A 6,224-nucleotide genomic window follows, 5' to 3' on the forward strand; every position below is an offset into this window, starting at 1 on the left:
CTTTTTCCCCTTCGTGCTTTTAATATTATTTCTTTGCTTTGTGCTTTTGGTGTTTTAAATATTATGACAGGAGGAATTTCTTTTCTGGTCCAGTATATTTAAAATTCTGTAGGCTTCTTGTATGTTTATGGGCATCTCTTTCTTTAGGTTAGGAAAGTTTCCTTCTATAATTTTGTTGAAGATATTTACTGGTCCTTCAAGTTGGGTAGCTTCACTCTCTTCTATACTTATTATCCTTAGGTTTGGTCTTCCTATTGTGACATGCATTTCCTGGATGTTCTGAGTTAGGAGCTTTTTGCTTTTTGCATTTTCTTTTCTTTTTCTTTTTCTTTTTTTTAAAGCCTACAGCACCCAGTATTCCCATGCGGTCTCCCATCCAAGTGCTAACCAGGCCCGACCCTGCTTAGCTTCTGAGATCAGACGAGATGGGGCGCTTTCAGGGTGGTATGGCCGTAGACGCTTTTTGCATTTTCATTGACTCTTGTATCAATATTTTCTATGCTATCTTCTGCCCCTGAGTTTCTCTCTTCTATCTCTTGTATTCTGTTGGTGATGCTTGCATCTGTGTCTCCTGATTTCTTTTCTAGGTTTTCTATCTCCAGATTTGTCTTGATTTATGAGTTCTTTATTGTTTTTGCTTTCATTTTTATATCCTGGAAGATTTTGTTCAATTCCTTCACCTGTTTGTTTGTGTTTTCCTGTAATTCTTTAAAAGATTTTTGCATTTTCTCTTTAAGGGCTTTTATCTGTTTACCTGTGTTTTCCTGTATGTCTTTAAGGGAGTCATTTATGTCTTTCTTAAAGTCCTCTCATCACCATGAGATGTGATTTAACATCAGAGTCTGTCTTTCCTAATGTGTTGGGGTATCCACTGCTTGCTGTAGTGGGAGAACTGGGTTCTGATGATGCCAAGTAGCCCTGGTTTCTGTTGCTTATGTTCTTGCCTTTGCCTCTTGAGATCTGGTTATCTCTGGTGTTAGCTGATGTTGCTGTATCTGACTGTGTCTTGTCACTCCTATAAACTTGTGTGTCAGTACTCCTAGGAGACCAGTTCTCTCCAGGAGGAATTTGGATATGGAGAGCTGTGTGGCACATGGTCAGCTCCTTTGTACATACAGAAACTGGAAGGATTCTGTCCCTGGTGGTTCCTTGGTTTCTATGTCCTGATGGTTTTGGGTAGGTCCCTTTTGGGCCAGGAATTTAAGCAGAAGTGTTGGTCTCACCTGTGTTCTCAGGTGTGTCAGGACACTTGGGAGACCAGCTCTCTACTGGCAGGACCTGGGTATGGAAAGCTGAGCTCTCAGGTATGTCAGCATCACCAGGAGACCTACTCTCTTCAGGAGGGTTCTGGGTACAGAGAGCTATGGCACAGGGTCAGCTCCAGGTTCAGATGAAAACTGGAAGGATGCTGTCCCAGGCTGCTCCTTAGTTCCTTTGTTCTGAGGGCTCTGGTCAGGTCCCTCTTAGGCCAGGTATTTGAGCAGAAGTGGTGGTCTTACCTGTGATTCCAGGTGTGTCAGCACTCCTGGGAGACCAGTTGTCTCCAGGTGGAACCTGGGTATGGAGATCTGTGGCACAGGGTCAGCTCTGGGCACAGATGGAAACCAGAAGGATCCTGTCCCAGGTGGCTCCTCAGTTTCTGTGTCCTGAGTGCTCCAGTCCGGTCCGTTAGAGCAGAAGTGGTGGTCCTACCTGTGCTCACAGGTATGTCAGTACTCCTGTGAGACTAGCTCTTTCCTGGTGGGATCGGTTACGGAGAGCTGTTGTACAGAGTCTGCTCCAGGAGCAGATGGAAACCGGAGAGATCATCCATTGAGTTTTCAAGGAACTCCCACAATGCTATAGGCTATTCTCAGTGCTTTAGGTTACCCTTCAGAGCATAAAACACTGTTTCTGAGGAGAAAACATACTTGAGTCATAGAACATGGAAAAAAAAGCCTAGATAGTAACATTCATAGTATGCTGGAAATGACTACATATGTTACCAGTGGAAAAAAAGCAGTAATAAGTATTCCACATTGTATACCTAATGAGTTATAGTAGATCCTCCTCATTGGTACCATAATGGCATAAATATCATCTAAAGGAATAACCAACTACTTTCTGACTGAATTTAAGCCCCACTCTAAAAGTGAAACCTACATCTTACATTATTTATTGGGCTAAGAATCTATGACTAGACAGATCATAGGCACTAGAAGAATACCTACTACTATCATGTTATTAAACTATGCTTGTAGCATAGTTGTTGCCATCAGGACTTCTAAAACCCATGATATCACACTGGTGGGACCCGGAGACCTGTTGCCAAGGCAACAGCCATCATACTCCCAGAATCCACTTGGCTCACCTCCTACCTTTACCTGTAATTATATTATCACCAATATATAAAGAGAGGCCCCCTGATCTTTCTCTGTCTCTTCCCTCCTTCTCTTTCTTGCCCCTCTCTCTCCCAATAAATGTCTTACATGTGGAACTGCCTTGACCTGGTGTTCTATGTTTAGATGCAAGCTGATATTCTAACACATCATTTTGTGCTGAAACTCAGGAGTTCAGTGGTACTGCCAAAACCACTATGTGCTGCTCACAGTGGGGACTGGCATAGGCGGTGGGATCACAGCCATGTGAACCGGTGCCGAGTGGGCTGCTGCTGCTACCACAGACTGCAGCCTGCAACCACAGCTTCTGTGAGTACCCGGGCTCCACTCTGACACTTAGCTACAACTTCTGTCAGCAGACCAGGCCAGAACTCTGAATGTGGCCACAGCTCGTGCCACAGCTACAACCAGCAACCCAGCAGAACTTCTGCCTGGCCAGCTGTGTGTGCTGGCTGAAAGCAGCAGAACAAGCAGCATCCGGGCCCCACAGCTGGTTGCTACAGGAATCACAGGCTTCCAACATGTGAGATGCTGCTGCTGCTGCTGCTGCCATTGCAGAACGTATGAACTTCTACCACATGAGCTGTGCAGCCTTGGCCCACCCTGTGGGACTAGCTTCTGCAAGGCACATGCCACCCTCTCAGTTCCATGTTTCCATTTACCAGTTTGCTAAAATTCTCACAATACTGGCATATTGATTGATAGGGTTGGTAGGCAAGAGAACCCCTATTTCCCAGATAGGGCCTGGCTAACTTTTTCTGTATGCTAAGGGGTTGGCATTTTACAGCCATGCCTCCCAGTTGAGGTACGAGTTAGGACATCAACCCTTTGGGTGACCATACCCTTTGAAAGCAGATCTCATCCCCCTCCCCCTCCAAGCAGTTACAGCCATTTAAGGAACCCTTGGGCCTAGGTTAGAGCCCTTTCTACAGTAAGTCTTGGGCTTACTATGTAGCCTCTAGGGGGGCTTAGAGACGACTTGAGCCTCTAAACTGGCTGAGATCTTTTTGATTGTTAAATTGTTCTTGGGACACTGGTAATAACCCAGTAACCCCACAGTGGGTGCTGTGGTGTCTTCGAGAGTACCTCTAGGCACCCCAGTGGGATGTCTCCTGGAAAATCTCAAATCTTTGAAGCTAACACCTGACTTGAAGGCATCAAAATTAATATATCTCTGCTATAAGGTCTGGATTCAGTACCAGCTAGATAATAGTTCCAAATGGTCACTTAATGTTACCTTAAGATCCAATTATTTTTAAGGGATCTTAGTACATACTGCCAGCAAACCGGTAAATGGAAAGGGGTCCCCTATGTCCAAGAATTCGTCTACCTTCATTCCAATCCCTCCATGTGTTACTTTTGTTAACCAACCCAACTTCTCTTAGCCATGAAACCTACACAACCTCCATCAGATGCTACTACAATGCTAGATCCAGCTAACAAACCATCTCTTTTCTGTTGCAGACCTGTTTCCATGCCACCAAAAACCCAAACTGCTGCTTCAGTTTCTCCTTCTCACCAGGGTACCTCAGAGCCTGCTAGCTCTACCTCTCCAGAACCCTCCCCTTCTGTACCACCTTCTTTCTGTACCAGTTGCAAGTAACTCCAAACACCCTATATTGGCACCTACCTTCACCCCTCCTATCATATGCTCTAAGGCCACAAGTCCTTCTCCCCCTGGGACACCTAATCTAGCATTGCTTCTTCATCTAAGAGAATTTGCTGAGGTAGATGGCCTTGTCAGAGTACATGTTCCTTTCTCACTGAGTGAAATTTCTCAAATAGGGAGCAGACTGGGTCCCTATACCTTTAACACCTCTGCTTTTATTAAAAAGATACAATAAATTACTCAGTCTTACAGCTTGACTTTCCACAATGTACATATAATACTTACTAATAACTTACTTCTTGAGGAATGCAGGTGAGTATGGAAATAAGTGAGAACTCATGCAGATGAAATTCATCAAACAGATAGAGCATATCCAATTGTATTGAGACAGTGCTTGACAAGGGTCCTTGGTGGGATTATAATTCTGCAGATGGTATTTGAACCAGAGACAGGTTTACAACATGCCTTTAGGTGGGCCTAAGAAAGGCAGCCTTAAAGCTTGTAAATTTTGAAAAACTCCAAGAGGTTGTCAAGAAAAATCAGGAAAATAGATCTCAATATTTAGAACACCTCACAAAGACTTTATTACAGCATATCAATCTGGACCCTGAAAACCCAGAAGGTAAGCAACTTTTGATGACCTACTTCTTTTCTCAGAGCTACACCAACATAAAAGCCAAATTTCAAAAGCTGGAGAGGGGACCCCTGTTGCAGTAAATTTTTAACCCAATTTACCAAATCAATCAATTCACAACTCAAGTAATTGGTATACATGCTACTCTCCTAGCTTGGGCAGATCTACCACTACATTACTCTATTCCCAACTATTAGATCCCATATGACTTGTGATTTCTTCAAGCCACATGCTTCAGCTCCATCTTCCTTCCACATCATTTTCCTCCATCATAGTCATCTCCAGTCTCCTCCCCCTGTCTCCTTTATTTGAAAAGTTAAGGTGGGGAGAAAGTTCACAAGGCACCTATATACATGGTTTGTTTCTTGTCTGCAGTCCTTTTCTGGAGAGGAGAATTAACATCAAAATTCAAGACATTGGCTATTCAGGTTTCCCCCTTTCTGTCCAGTTAAGAGTCTTTTGTCCCAGATGTAAATTGAGCACAATTGTTACCCTTTTGTAATTTATAAAATACAAGACAGACCTAACACTCAGTCTATTGTTTTTTCAATTAAATAGAACCTCTGTCATTTACCCTAACTTAAAAGAGATAATTCTACACCTGACTCATATCCTGGTTTCAGATTGTATGTCATCTGAAAACCATCTTCTCAAATCTATATCATCTTTCTCAATGTTAAACAGCTTGGGCTGGCTATCAGTCTTCAACTCCAACAGAAATCCAAGAATAACTAATATTACCTGAAGGTATGAGAAGCACAAAATATAGCTTCCAAAACTAGCCAATTTATAGAGACTGCTGATCACCTGAACAGTCCTTTTACTTCAAAACATTAGAACATCAGTCTTCAGCCTTCTGGCCAGGGTCATCTGACAGACCTTTATAATGCAGAATTTTAAAGGGCTGATCACCCTGTTTTGGCAGAGATTATCAGTCAATTATTCTTCAGAGTGTGTCCTTTTCTGGACAACAATTTTGTTTGTAGATGGAAAGAGGCAATTTCTGCCTAGTGCTGCCATGCCACAACTGGAGCAATTTCAATAATGTTCAATTTCTTCTTTGTATCAGAGAAAGGTGTGCTTTCAGGAGCAGACAGGTCTCTAGTCAAATAAACTTAATAAAGAAGTGTCTATAAATGTCATATTATTCTGTGGACTTCTGACACATTTGAAGACTATCCACTCAAAGCATCTCTGAACTTTTAAGCCTTGATTATGCTCAGTCATTTCTAATTGAAATATCTCAGAAACACCCTTTTAATTAACTCATGACCAAGAATATGCTATCTGGCCCATAACTCATATTATTTAATCATTTAAAACAGTTTATAATAGCAGTTATTGAAGGACTGGGTCTAAACCTAGTATTCTCAAATGTGTTATATAGGCACAATTCCTATATGAGAGTAACTATTAATCTCAATTTTATATCAATGAGAAATTCATACCAATGAGAACCTTAAATTTGTATCAGATAAATTCTGTGAAATATAAGAGATTATAACTTCAACTTTGTATCAATTATAAGGACATCTAATGAAAGGCTGGAGAACCTTAGAATTTAAAATGAGGGCATTTAATAGAAATGTATGTATAATGTATA

The 6,224-nt window shown here is 42.0% G+C and overlaps 1 pseudogene; it reads right to left on the minus strand.

The window, feature by feature from the left end:
* Positions 1–339: 339 nt before the first annotated feature.
* LOC116095649 lies at positions 340–458 on the minus strand (annotated as a pseudogene).
* Positions 459–6,224: the final 5,766 nt, after the last annotated feature.

Source organism: Mastomys coucha, chromosome X (assembly GCF_008632895.1).
Source record: "Mastomys coucha isolate ucsf_1 chromosome X, UCSF_Mcou_1, whole genome shotgun sequence".
Lineage (NCBI taxonomy): Eukaryota > Metazoa > Chordata > Mammalia > Rodentia > Muridae > Mastomys > Mastomys coucha.